The following is a 15,476-nucleotide window of genomic DNA, read 5'->3' on the forward strand; positions in this document are numbered from 1 at the left end:
AGAACATGATGTTTACTCTCTCTTGAATATGCTTAGGTAGAAGCAGAGAGGACATAGTGAGAACACTGCAAGAAAATTTCCTCCATGGGTGGAGGTGAGAAACTAGTGAGAGAGCAATGACAAAATTTGGAAAAAAATAAATTTATGGAGAGATAGGAACTAGCTAAATAACCCTCACTAAGTCTTGTTGGGTAAAAGAATTAAAGAGAGCAATGGCTTCCCTGTAAGGCTGAAGAACCCACTAGAAGCTTGTGGATTGATGAACCTATTGGTTTGGCAAGAGTCTGTTATGAAACCAGCTCACAAAAAGATAGAAAAGAGAGATCCACGCCTTAGAATTCAGCCTCTTCGAGGGGGCAACCTCCTTTACATTAAATAAATGAACAATTCTTGGATGATACAAATGACAAAACCTCCTTTCTATATATAGGAGTCTAAGGAGTCACAATATAATCCAGCCGACCTAACAATAATAATATAAAGCCACAAAAATAACAATAGAGGGATTCTATGGGGCACAGGAATAACAATATGGGGGTAATAGGGGCACAACAATATAAATAAGGGGTATAACTACAATAGTAATGGGGTAATCACTAGTATTATAGGGACCCAACATGCCCCTCTCCTTCAAAAAAGTGTTGTCCTCAACGCTTGAGTAGTTCTGGATACTTCTGCATAAAATTCTCATCCTCCCATGTGGAATCTTCAGCGGATAAGTTCTTCCACTTGATAAGATACTCTGAAATTGATCGATTTCGTAGCTGTCGAGTTCTTGTTTCTGTGACTGCTTCCGGTTCCAATATAATTTTTCCTTCCTTGTCAAGTTCTGGCAATATTGTTTGAACTGGGAGCTTGTCACCTATAACCTTCTTTAAACATGAAACATGGAAAACTGGGTGCAATCGAGAAGCTGCAGGAAGCTCCAATTTGTATGCCATAGTACCAATCTTTTGCAACACCTTGTACGGACCATAATACTTTGGTGATAATTTATTATCCTTCTTAGCTTGCTTTAGGGACATTTGCTTATATGGTTGTAGCCGTAGGAATACCCAATCACCTACATCAAAACTTCTTTCACTGCGATGTTGATCTGCCTGTTGTTTCATTCTATTTTGTGCCAACACGAGGTTATCCTTTAAGAGTTGGAGGACTTGTTGTTGATGTTCGATGTGATGTTCCACTGCCTGAACCTTAGAATTTTCTCTTAAATATGATGTGATGGATGGTGGTTGATACCCATAAAGTGCCATAAATGGGGTCATTTTTGTTGCTGTATGGAAGGAAGTGTTATACCACCATTCAGCCAGAGGCAACCATTTGACCCATTGTGTCTGTTTATCAGATACAAAGCAACGAAGATATCCTTCCAAACATTTGTTTACTATCTCAGTTTGCCCATCAGATTGAGGATGATAAGATGAGCTATGAGCTAACTGAGTACCAAGACAAGAAAATAATTCTGTCCAAAAATTTCCAGTGAAAATGGGATCTCTGTCACTTACAATAATCTTTGGGTTTCCATGTAGCTTTTGAATTGTTTCCATAAATGCAGTAGAAACTGTACTGGCTTTAAATGGATGTGATAATGCACAAAAGTGTGCATACTTGGTAAGTCTGTCAACTACCACCATGATGACACTCTTTCCCTCAGACTTGGGTAAACCTGTGATAAAATCCATTGAAACCTCCTCCCAACGTTGGCTTGGAATGGATAAAGGTTGTAATAGACCTAGTGTCTTAATTGTTTCAACTTTATTTTGTTGGCAAACCAAACATTCCGCCACAAACTTTTGAATATCTGATTTAAGGCCATCCCAAAAAAATTCCTTCTTAACCCTGTGGTAAGTTTTTAAAAATCCTGAGTGCCCTCCTAAGGGAGAAGTGTGCAATTCCATAAGAATCTTTTGTTTTAGCTGGGAATTCTTACAGAGGTATAAGCGATCTTTGTACCATAACGAATCATTTTGCCAGCTAAATGTATCAGAAGTACTGGAATCTTGTTGTAGCTTTCGAATAAGTGCCCACACTTCTTCGTCATTCTTCCATTCCTCCCTTGCTTCGTTTATCCAATCTGGTTGGATAATAGAAATGGCACACAACAATGCTTCCACATCCTCATCCTTTCTTGAGAGTGCATCTGCCACCACATTTTGCTTCCCTTTTTTGTAGATGATTTCAAAGTCATAACCCAACATCTTTGTGACCCACTTTTGTTGCTCTTCAGAGGATAATCTTTGTTCTAAAAAGTATTTAAGGCTATCATGATCCGTTTTTACCTTGAAGTGTCTTCCCATTAGGTAGGGTCGCCATTTCTTAAGTGCATGGAGTATTGCCAACATTTCCTTCTCATAAATAGCTTTGCTTAAAAACTTTCCCTTGATTGGACGACTTTCAAAAGCAATGGGTCTTTCATCTTGCATTAGAACAGCACCAATTCCATTTCCTGAAGCATCACATTCCACAATAAAGGTTTTTGTGAAGTCCGGTGTAGCTAAGACCGGTGCTTGGCACATTGCCTCTTTAAGATGTTCAAAGGCCTTTGTTGCTTCCGGAGTCCATGAAAATGAATCTTTCTTCAATAATGTTGTTAGAGGTGCTGCTATTCTCCCATAATTCTTAACAAACTTGCGATAATACCCTGTCAACCCAAGAAATCCTCGCAGATGCTTTATGGATGTGGGGATTTTCCATTCCTTAATGGCTTTAATTTTGCTAGGGTCTACCTTAACTCCTTCATGAGATACAATATGACCCAAATATTCCACCTCCTGGACTCCAAAGAAACATTTGGATCTTTTTGCATATAATTGTTTCTCCTCCAATAGTTGTAGCACCCTGTCAACATGTTCAACATGATCCTTCCAAGACTTGCTGTAGATTAGTATATCATCAAAAAATACTAACACAAATTTTCTAAGGAATGGTTTGAAAATTGAATTCATCAAACCTTGAAATGTTGAAGGTGCATTGGTAAGGCCAAAAGGCATGACCAAAAATTCATAATGACCCTCATGAGTTCTAAATGCCGTTTTCGGAATGTCTTCAATCTTCATTCTGATTTGATGATATCCTGAACGAAGATCCAACTTGGTGAAGTAAATTGATCCATGCAATTCATCCAGTAATTCATCAATGACAGGAATGGGGAACTTATCTTTAATAGTGAGCTTGTTGAGCTCCCTATAATCTGGACACATGCGCCATGATCCATCCTTCTTGTGCACCAATACTACTGGAGCTGAGAAAGAACTTTGACTCGGTTGAATTATACCAGCCTCTAGCATTTCTGCAACCATACGTTCAATTTCACTTTTTTGGACATAGGGATATCTGTACGGCCTGATGTTTGGAGGAACACTTCCTGGAATCAGATGAATAGCATGATCATGATCACGCATAGGTGGGAGACCTTTGGGAGTCTCAAATACCTTGGAATGATTGTCCAGGACTTTTTGGAGATCTGGAGAAATAGATGATTCTAATGTGGAAACATCTAGCGAACATAATTGTGCAATTACACCTCTTTGCTCCTTTTTTAGAAGCTTTGTCATGCCATTAGAGCTGATTATCTTTCCTGGTTTCCCTGCAATACCCCTTAATTCAACTTCCTTTCCTTCCACAGAAAATTTCATGAAAAGTTCTTGAAAATTAAAAGCTATTGTACCCAAGGATTGTAGCCATTGGACTCCTAGTACAACATCAGCACCTCCCATTGGAATGGAAAGCATTGGGCTAGTCAATACATATTCTCCCATGGATAGCTTGATATTATGGCATTTTCCAGAGCAATTTATTGTTCCTCCATTTGCAATCATCACTTGACACTCTGGTGCTGGATATAGGAAGCAATTCAATTCTTTTGCTACCCTACAATGAATAAAATTGTGGGTGCTTCCTGAATCAATCAACACTATTACCTTTTTCTTCTTGATTTGTCCTTCTATCTTGATGGTTTGAGGAGTGGTAATTCCCGCCAATGCATTACAAGATATGGTTGGATTTATTTGTTCTTCATCTAGGCTTTGTTCCTGGAGTATATCCTCTTCTTTTGACCTTTCTTGCTCCTTTTCTTCTTCCTCTTCACAATCTATGTAGAATAATTTCTTCTCAGCACACTTATGACCTTTTGTGTATTTGCTATCACAATTGTAACAAAGCCCTTTTGCTCTTTTTTCTTCCAATTGTTGTGGTGTCAACCTTGTAGGTTGTGGAAGACTATGGGCAACAACACTTCCGTCTTTATAGTTGTGAATGGTATGCTTCCTAGTTGCCATAATTTTGCTTTCCATTTTTCTTGCTAACCTGAATGCCTTCTCTAATGAATCAGGTTCCCAAAGGCGAACATCATGTTGGATATTATCCTTTAAAGACCCTATGAACACATCAATCCTATGCTCCTCTGGAATATCTTTTACCCTTATGTTCAATTTTTGGAACTCCTCAATGTGCTCCATTACTGAACCCTTTTGTTTGAGACTTATCAATTGGCTAAAAAAAGTGTTGCTTTTTGTATCTTCATAATGTGCTATCAATTCTTCCGTAAAAATTGCCCAAGTGATAAATTTTTTACGAGAGCAAAGCCATTGATACCATACAAACTGATTTGGTTCCAAATATACAGTTGCCATACGTACCTTTTGTGTGTTTTGCACATTATTGAGATCGAAGAATTGCTCCATCTGTAATATCCATGTGGCGGGATCCTTGCCATCAAACTTCCTCATATCGATTTTTGGAATATGGTGGGTCTTCGATCCAACATTAGCGTCTATGGAATCATGATTAACATTTCTTTTGTTCACATCATGAGTTTCCTTTACAACCTTTTCACCATTAGTAAGTATTTCTTGTAGAAAATTTGTCAAATCTGCCTTCAAATCTGCCATGTCTGTCTTCAAATCTGTCTTCAAATCTGCCATGTCTCTCTTCAAATCTATTTTCGAATCATCCATCTTAGCTTCCATGCCCTTTATCTTAGATTCCACGCCACTTATCTTAGCTTCTGTTAGCTTTTGTGAGCGTGACATTTGTTGCACTTGTTCTTGTAATTTTGATATATCATGTAGCATTTCTTCTTCTTCTTCTTCATGAGTCATGCTAGAGATTTCAGGTTCCTTACTAGGTGTTTGAATTTTCTTTCCTCGGGGCATCAGTTACTGATAATAATGCTTTACTATGCCCTTTGAATTCCGTTAAACCAAGCTTACACAAAAATTAAAAAAAAACTACACACCTTTTTTCACTTTATAGAAGCCTGATATTGAATCTGATGTATCTCTGTAATTTCGGATCATCCAGTTCTGAAATTTCTACCTATAGTAGCCTTCTGTGTCCTCTTTCTAATGCCATAAGTTTGAGCCAAATTGGATTCTCCAAGGAAGAGTTATGTGAAATCTCCCACAGTGACTTGCGTTTAGACTGGTTCAGTAGAGCGAACTTGTACGACGTTCCACGAGTCACTGTTTCAACCTTTGAATCTGAAACACACACACAAGAAACTACAGTCCGTCCTCTTTCTGTACCATTTTATGAAATTTCAATCCGATCCTTAGAGAGAGAGTTATGACGATTTTCCCCAGGTCACCTGTTTTGAATGTAATTCAGGAGTCTGCAAAAAGGCCAACTTCCTCAGATCATATCTCCGACAATATCACACGAAAAGCTCTGAAATTTGGACCCAAGGTTCAGCGCCAATTCTTCTCAAGTGGGTGTTTTTTGCAACTTCTGAAACGTCACAGAAAAAAAGTTATAGCTAAAATTCCACAATGACCTGTTTGGAGCAGCGAAACCCTAGAATCCAAAGCTCTGATACCAAATGTTATGAAACCAGCTCACAAAAAGATAGAAAAGAGCCTTAGAATTCAGCCTCTTCGAGGGGGCAACCTCCTTTACATTACATAAATGAACAATTCTTGGATGATACAAATGAAAAAACCTCCTTTCTATATATAGGAGTCTAAGGAGTCACAATATAATCCAACCGACCTAACAATAATAATATAAAGCCACAAAAATAACAATAGAGGGATTCTATGGGGCACAGAAATAAAAATATGGGGGTAATAGGGGCACAACAATATAAATAAGGGGTATAACTACAATAGTAATGGGGTTATCACTAGTATTATAGGGACCCAACAGAGTCACTCAAGTGTTTATGAGGGTTTTTCAACCACCCATAGTTTCCTTGGGGCTGAAGCCCTAGTGCTTGACTCACTAATGAACCACCTGGAAAGGTGATCTCTTACCCATTAGTATCAAAGAATTTATGTGTTGTGGTGTCATGGAAAGGATGTTATTTATGTAAAAAAAGAATGAATAAAGATGTGTGTGGTTGGCGGATAAAGGCAGCGTGGCCTTGTGGCATCTTGTTTCAGTTGTTTTGTTGGTTGAAAATTCCTCTGAAGAAGCACTCCACCTCAAGCACTAGAATTTGGCTCGGGGGTGACAACTGCAAGTAATAGTGGTTGCAACATCTCTATGGTTAGAGTCCCACTTTCAATCGAGAAATTATTGTGTTGCATAAGATAAGTGTTTATCTTTTCTCCTTTATTTAAATGTTTTATGTTTGTTTAACATTTGTTGAGCATTGCATTCATGATATGAAATTGGGACTCCATTCATAAAAGAGAAATGCAAATACTCTATGCAATGATTTTTAAGGAAGGGATTATTTTTCTATGAATATTTCTCGATGGTATTATAACCTTAATAATTGGTTAAATGTATGGGTGAAATTTCTTGTTTAAATGATATTTGTATTTATCCTAAGATTGGAAACTTATTCCAATGGTGCACATGCAGCCATTCAATATGGCTAAATATGTGTCTACATGTATTGGGTTGTGTTTTGCCCATTTAAGCTCAGAAGAGATAGTGTAGTGTGTGTTTGTGTGTGTGTGTGTGTGTCTACATGTATTGGGTTATGTTTTTCCCATTTAATCTCAAAAGAGATAATGGTGTGTGTATGTGTGATCACGCGTGTATAATGGTCTATGGCCATGACCGAGTTTCGCTAAATTTTAGGAGGGATAGGCTGGAAGAATTTGTGTATGCCTTGTATGTCATTGACTATGTATTGGAGACTTGAGCAAAGCCTTTATACACTTAATAAGCAGTTTCTAAGTGTAGGGCTAGGACTATTTTAATCCTAAAGCACAAGGCATCGAAAGGAATTGGTTTAAACCTCTTCAACCTTGTGACTATACATAGTGATCAAATACTTATGGCAAAAGAATCATGGGTTGTCAATGGGGAAGAACTCACGACCATCGGATGACCTCGAAAGTCTCAAGGGGAGCATCGAAGGAAATTGTGGGGATAGTATTCCTAGGATGATGTGGCAGTGGGGATAAAACCTAAGAGTGCCAAGTACACTTCCGCAGGGAGGAGGAAAACCCCAAAACGCTTATACCGGGAAGACCCAAAAATGCAAGAGTCAATTGTTAAGTGGGACCCCATCCATGTGGAGGGTGCGAAGCCAGATGATTTCACCCTATATATGGGATGACTTGGTGAGTGAAGCCCATTTGGTGGGATCATTGACAATGCGTGATGGAACCCATAGTTATGAGGAAGGTTACATGGGAGTTGTGATGGAAGTTAATGTCACCTTGAACCCTAGAGATTATGAGTGAAGGGCATACTAGAACACACAATATTTAGGTACTAGGGTGACTTTTCAAGTAGGTTCATTCTATCTGGACAAGTGCCTTGCGGCATGAATGAGTTTGTTTTCCATACAAGATGGAAGTGGGGCTTAGTGCAGAGCTAACACTACCAATGCAGCCTGGAAGTTGTCCCAAAAACCTTTCTGCAGGGAGCAGCATCGAGACTTGTGAGGATTCAACTCCTGGGGTGACATGGCCATAGAGGGCTCGCACCCTCTTAACTATACATGTCTATATATGAGTGTTAATTAGCTTGGAAAGATAGGATGTATGAGTGGGTTGAAAACACACACACACACACACACATATAATGTATAATATTGAACATGAATAGGTTGACAATTGTTGTGTGGTCCATGACGTGGACAACCACGTGGGTGCCACTTCGAGACTACATGGGTGCCAGGAGGCAGGTTTGATGATATGGCATAATTTGATTGGTCAAACTATAATTGTCCATATCTTTTGATTCGGATGTCAAATTGAGATAAATTTTATGTTGATGGCATTGTCTTGATGAGGAAAATGCGTTGGTATCATCCATTTCAAGCTTCTTAAGAGAGAAAAAAAACGAAAAAATTTAGACCCCATTTCTATAACTAGACCTCAGGGTTGGGTCATCCTAGTAATTTCCCCTTTCTAACCTTTGTTTTGCATTGGTGTTAGTAGGGGGTATGCTTCAGGAGCCTAATGCAAGAGCATCGGCAACGTGGTTATTGGTAATCCAAAACCATAGGATGATAATGGTGATGATGTGCAAGGGTATAAAAGGTACATGTTTAAATACATATGATGGAAGAAGGGTTGATGAACCCTATATGAGAAATAGATTCCTAGAGAACTAGAAAATATAATGATTGATGACCCATGTATTCCAGAGGATGGTTACTCTTTTATGTGGAATTCAACAATTTTATGTTTTTCAGGTACAGGTAAAGAAGATTGAGGATGAATAATGAAGAATATCAAAGAAGACTAAACATGAAGACAAGGTGCAAAGAGGATGAATATTTGGACTAGAATAAATATTAAAATCACAGGTACTCATTAAGGGAGGATTATGAAGGCATGACTCCTACTTGTGATGTTTAATGAAAAATAATATAATGGGATTTATAATTATGTCTATTGATTTTAGAAACTCTATATATTAATGATAGCTAAGGAAAAATGAGGGAACTTAGGGATGAAGATTTGGTTGAGAGAGTCATGGAAAATTTTGAGATAATTATGGATATAGTTGAACTAAATGTCCAATTTTGACATCATTGTCATGGTTACCTATTATTGTATAAGGGACCATTTGTACACAAGTGAAATACATTTGATTGATGGATTAATAAATTTTCCCCTACTAGGGCTTTATTGAGTAAATCCTCCTACTATCATTTGTTTCATATTTTTGTACATGTTTTTGTATGTCCACTGCAGCTATAATTTCATTAGAGTTTAATGATTCTTAAAAGTGAGACAGTGACATGTATAAAAACCAATGTTATAATTAGGAATCGTAATTAAAATGTTAAGGAATTTGAAATTCATTATTCCCATATGAAGTGAATAGATTGCCTTGTAGAATGGTAGCTGATTCTTTTGCTAAGGTGTCAACATAACCATTATGTTTCCTTAGGATGTGAAAATTTGAAAGTCACCAAATTTCTCAATTTCTTATTGCATCCTCACATGATTTCTAGCCAACTCTTGTATATAAGTGTTTGATTTGTAATCTTGCATTGCTTTGATTATATTTTCTACATCTCTGACAGCAACCATCTTTCTGATTTACTTCTTACTTTCCAAGCAAAGCCACATAAACAAAGCAAGACATCCTTCTTAGTTATTGATTGCATGCTAATCCCTGTGAAAAGTCAAAATATTTGTTCCATTTGGTTTATAAAAAGTCCCAACATTCCTACTTCTCATAAATGAAATAAGTTTTCTTACCATTAGTTGAAGTTGTGATTATAAAACTTATATTTTGTAAATTATTTTATTTATTTATTTTAAATGTTATTTATATAAATTTACACATTAATATTTTATAATAACATTTTTTAATGATATATATTGTAAATAATTTGTTTCATTAAATTATTATTGAAAAAAGAAGAAAATAGCTTTAAGGACATTCTTCATATTAAAAAGTTTATTAATCAAAACAATTTTTGTTATACTTGTGTAAATAAATATATAAATAAATAAATATATTACAATGATAATTATTTACATACTTTTATTTAATATTTAGATATGGTTTTTACTTATATTTTTTATTTAATAAAAATTATATCTTGTAAATGCGATGAAAATAATAATAGCAATATTAAAATAAATAATTGAGACAAAACAAGAACACTAAATAAATAATGAATGAAGAAAATATTTTGTTGAGGAAGGAAGTTTTTATACTTCTCCATCAAACCCTTGAATCTAACCGAGCAAGTGAGATAACGAGATTACTCCCAAGTTATTTATGCAGTTATTTATGCTTATATCTATGAGGAGTTTTAGAATTTACTAAGTTTATTTACAACGACAAAAAAATCAATAAACTAATACAAATAGAATTAAATAAAAATACATAAATGGAATTTGTTCAAGTATCACACTAAGAAATCCATTTCACATATAAATATACAATATCTAATAGTATATAAGAAAATCTATTGTAAAGTTATTATAAAATTAAATGAAATTTAATGAAAAATGGTTCACAAGAAAAGATAAATTTAAAGAAGTATACACACAAATATGTGGTTAAATATGACGGGCTTATATTAAAAATGGTGAGTAAAATCTTTTGTTCAGTCAGTTTCTACAAAACCCCTTAGCCATAGCTCAATTCAAAATATTTATAATGTCAAAGAAATCATATATAAACATTTAGAGAATCAAACTGATATGAAACATCTTCCAGAAATCCTTATGAGAAACCTAATATAATTAAGTCTACATGCTTTCTCGACAAAATCAATGATTATTAGCACTAGCTCAAAAATCCATACCTTTTTTCAACAAATTTTAATTACAGAAAAGCAATATTACCTGAGAAATACTCAGAAGAATTAAATGGATTATCCTTTCTACTTGGTCTCTCATTAGAATAAGTCTACTACCACTAACATATTAGTTTCTTGAACTCACAGAGTGATAAAAAGAGGAATAAATGATAACTAATAAAACTTGTGCATAACTCTTCTTACAGTGTAATCTCCTTTTCCCCTTTTCCTTCATAGACTCATTTTCCTTTATATGTTTTTGGTATAGTTGGGAAGTTCAACTATTTGGAAAGTTCAATATTGATTTAATTTAAATGTTTATAATGTTTGGTAGGTGGGTCCCCCCTCATTTGCTTATGATTCAACTTTTAACTTTCGACTCTTATGTGTTTATAATAATAAAACAATCAGAAAACATGTATTCTAAAAAGTATCCTCTCTATTTCTTTCATCATATGTGTCATCCATCAAATGTATCAACCATATTTACGTCAATAGGCATTTTATTTGTAGGCTTGGGGTTAGAAAACACTATTCACCCCAGCCAATAGGAAGCCTTCATTTTCATCGTCCTCTAGCTAATTAAATTCTGAGACCTAACACGTGGATGATCATTGTTGTTGTTGGATATTTCAATGTGTTTCTACATTACAAAGCCCCATTTGCGTAGAGAAGGGGGAGGCCCATTTTGGCAAAGAAGGCATCCCCTGGTAGCCATGGTGGTTTCAGCGTCTTGATGAACTTAAAGAACATCTTAACCTTCAACCAATGCATTCTTCATCTTAACCTACAGTTAGTGTCACCTTGTTTGTGATATCAACGCCATAATATACAACACATCCAAACTTGAGAGCCTCCATGAGTATCAAAGTTTTCTCATTGGTCTCATCCAAACTATTTGTACATGCTAAATTGATAATCCTTATGATCCATCACTCAAATTCCAGAAGTTTCTCAACAAGGTGATGAGCCACAAATCCTCTACCTCCCATCATAATGCATCAATCAAATTGAAATGTTGGGAAAAATTTTAAACCCTCCTCGATCGCCATTCAGGGAACTCGAACGCTTTGCACTCCAATTACAAGATTTGGGCTCTAGTCACTGTCACTAATTTAGCCAGGTCCATCCTCTTTCTGACCCAAATCTCTACCAGACAATTTTGATTGGGCTTCATTGCCAATTCCTAATAGTTGAAATTTTTTATGATGGTGTCTCTAGAAGCAATGGAAGGGTAACCAGATTTTTCCAATTTTCCTCCTCTTTTTGAGACCTGACATCCTAGTGTATAGTACCACGCTTAGGAAAACCATGGATTTTCTAGTCCCAGAATTGCATTGGATGTCTGAAGGGCCACACATTGCTTTTATATGCACTACATCCATGCTATCTAAAGACCCAATTCTACCCCTATTCACACTAATCTCTCCAAAACCCATAGACTCCTCGTTGAGTGCATGAACCCCATTGGTTGTTTCTCTTTCCATAAACCCTGAATCCTTCTCAACCACCATAAGGCCATTTCCATTCAATGCTTCCATACTTAAAGACACATCTATTGATTACGTATTATGAAGCCTACTCCTATCAACTACAAAATCCTCGATTCTCTTAGAGGCAAATCCACTAGGATTGCTAGTACCCATTGCCTTTTTCTACCCATGAGAAGAATATGAGGTTCTCTTGTGAGTTCTAGTATGGCGAGCAATGCCTTTGACAGAAATAACTCTTTTTCCACTTGAGAATTCACAACAATTGAATTAAAATTTCCCTTACCTAGATTTGTAGTGGGCTATTGAGCACTTGACCTGTGTCTGAACATGATTTGGTATGTATTTGAACTAAAAATTGAGCTTTGCCCATTTGTTACCAAGCAGATTCCTCCTAAAGAATATCTATATATATATATATATAGATGTTTCCATTGTTATACGAAGTATGATCCGTTAATGACAAGCCTCCGAATTAAACAATTTTTCTAAAGCAATATATATTTTGTTGTTTCTCCATAAAGTCAAGTTTTAGGTCACAAGCTATTTCCCTTCCAAAGCACTTCGATCTCTTTGAACAAGATTTACTTCTTTTCTTCAACGACATTTGGTTCCAAGTGTAAATACTTTTTGGGTATGGGGAGTGCATGATCTAGATGTCAGCCTATCCCTTCCACAATGCTTTTTTGGTTTCCAAAACCGAATCAGATTCAATCATACATGTCATAATAGCTTCTCCATCCATCCATATGGAGACTGCTAATGGGAATCCAAAAATAACCTTTCATGATTGACTTCAGCAACATCCATGAAGGACGCGTAGTTGGATGAATAAGATTACTATGCATTTTTAAAGTATCATATAAATATAAGTTTGGAAATAATTTTATAATTGATTTTGAAATATTAAATTATAATTGAAATTTGTTAGTTAAATTAAATAGATTAGTTGAATTTTTTTATTAATTAGGTAAATTAGTTGAATGTTTTTAAATATATTTGCTAATTAAATATAACTAAGATAATTAAAAGTCTTAATAATCGAGCGGGGAAATCCACAGGGAAACTCAAGTGGAAATCACTATGTTATGAAGTATTGTGTAAATTAGGAATTCAAAGTTCAAATTCTCCATTAATGAAGCCAACAAAAAAAATAAAGAAAAAAAAAGTTATTTTCAATTATTTTCATTTATTTTAAAAACATTTCGTAAAATTTCAATTAAATTTAAATATGTTAATATTATGATTACACTATAAAATTATGATCAAGCAGATTAACTAAATTATTTAACAATTAATTAGATTAATTAAATATTTTTAATTATTAAATTATTTATTTTTAAATTTAGTAAAAATATATCTATTAACTAAATTTCGTTTAAATAGTTGAAAATTTAAATATATATATATAAACCTAAATTTTCTTACTCATTTTAAAACTCATATATAAAAGTTAAATTTAAAACTAATTTTATAAATTACGAAAGTGATTTGATAATAATAAAATCTTAACATTATGTTACAATATGTAAATCATAATTTAATTTTTATTGTTTTTTTTTAAATTATTATTTAAAGTAATTCTATAATCAATTTTAAAAGTAATTTTATAATCAAAGAAATGTTAATATTATTTTCTAATATGGAAATCATAACAATTGAGTAGTTTAATTAATTTTTTTAATAATTAAATAAATTAGTTGATTTTGTTTTAAATAATTAAATAAATTTAAGTTCAAAAATGATTTTTTGAGGTAGTTCCTCCGGATCAATCATAATGGACAATTTTGGGTGGATTTTTCAAACCAATAATGTGATTCATCATTGATACATAATGATTTTACGAGTAGCAGGAGACAGTTTCATGGCGGAAATGGTGTTTCAAGTAGGCGGTGAAATCCTAGGTAGACGGATTCAGGGCGAACGAGAAGGTTCCCCAGGTTTACCATGGCGCGGATAGGGGGGTTTTTCCTCTTACACCTAGCGACAAAATTGTTAGCAGGGCGGTTTACAGATGTAACTGTTGAGGGGTCAGAACTTTCAGGTTTTTAACTGTAAAGTTTTTTGGTAGTTATTGAACTTGTGGGACATCAAGGTCAACTGCTTGCACATTGAACGATGGAGGAAGTTGGATATTCGAGTTGGGGCCAAAATTTGTTGGGGGTGCTAAGCACAATTTCTTAGGGACAAAAAAACAATGTGCACCAAAGTTCATTTGCATGGATGAGGAACTAGTGGCTATTCATCTGATTCCATGGAGCCCTCCTAGATATGGGTAGAAGAGCCACATTAGCCGCAAACGGGGGTATCACCGGATATGCACCCTTCACCAGAGGTCCAGGTTATAACTTACAGCTCGAAGTTGGAGGAGATGGAGGCTACCCTAAATGGATTAGGGTTTAATCAACCAGACTCGTTGGTAAATGAGGGTTTACTCAATTTACAGGAGGAACAAGCTCAATCCTTTTTGAATATCCCTTTGCCAACTGACTTACATCACTGGGCACATAAACATCAGGGTTTTGAGATGAATATATAGGGGGTATCATTCATGGTGTTAGGAAGCACAAGCAGTCTAGGGAATGACACTTATGGTGTGATAAATCTGACATATGGTGTACCTGGCTCATCGGGAGCTAATCCCCAAGGATCGAGACCATCTCCTATAGGTCTCACTTCTAGATGTTTCGATGGGATCATCCGCCAAGAACTGGGGTCTAAGGACAATAGGGCTTTGGATTTGGATGATAATCAGTAGGTGGAGGATGAGAAACAGCCTGTAGTTCAGACACTGAGGTCAGGGGGGAACAAAAAATCAAAGTGTTCCAAGGTACGTGAATGGGGACGACTGTTAGTTTTCGGTGAGGGAAACAACATGGATCAAGCTGCATTTACAAAAATAAATGTGCTAGTTGGAAGAGTTCAGGGCCGAAAATATACCCCAACGTGATTAAAAATGTTCACTGTGGAAATTTGGGGCCATTTAATGGACCAAATACCTGTGGTTTTAATCATGACTCGGGGATGGTTCGCACTCATTTTCCCGCAGTTGGAACAAGCCAGTTGGGTCCTGTCAAGATATTGGCATACAAAAATGACACCAGTGCTCCTCAAGAGATGGTCACCACTTTTCGACCCTGAGAAGGAAAAATTGGGGGCGGGGCTGATTTGGGTTAGACTCCCAAGGCTGCCATTACAATTCTGGTCCGAGGAAATATTCAGATGCATAGGGGATGATCTTGGAATCTACCTTGATCACAATAGATCCTATATTGAATCCGGATGTCTTGCCATAGCCAGGATACTAGTAC

Source organism: Pinus tabuliformis, chromosome 9 (genome assembly GCF_031772625.1).
Source record: "Pinus tabuliformis cultivar Carrire ecotype Pingquan chromosome 9, CPIR1, whole genome shotgun sequence".
NCBI lineage: Eukaryota > Viridiplantae > Streptophyta > Pinopsida > Pinales > Pinaceae > Pinus > Pinus tabuliformis.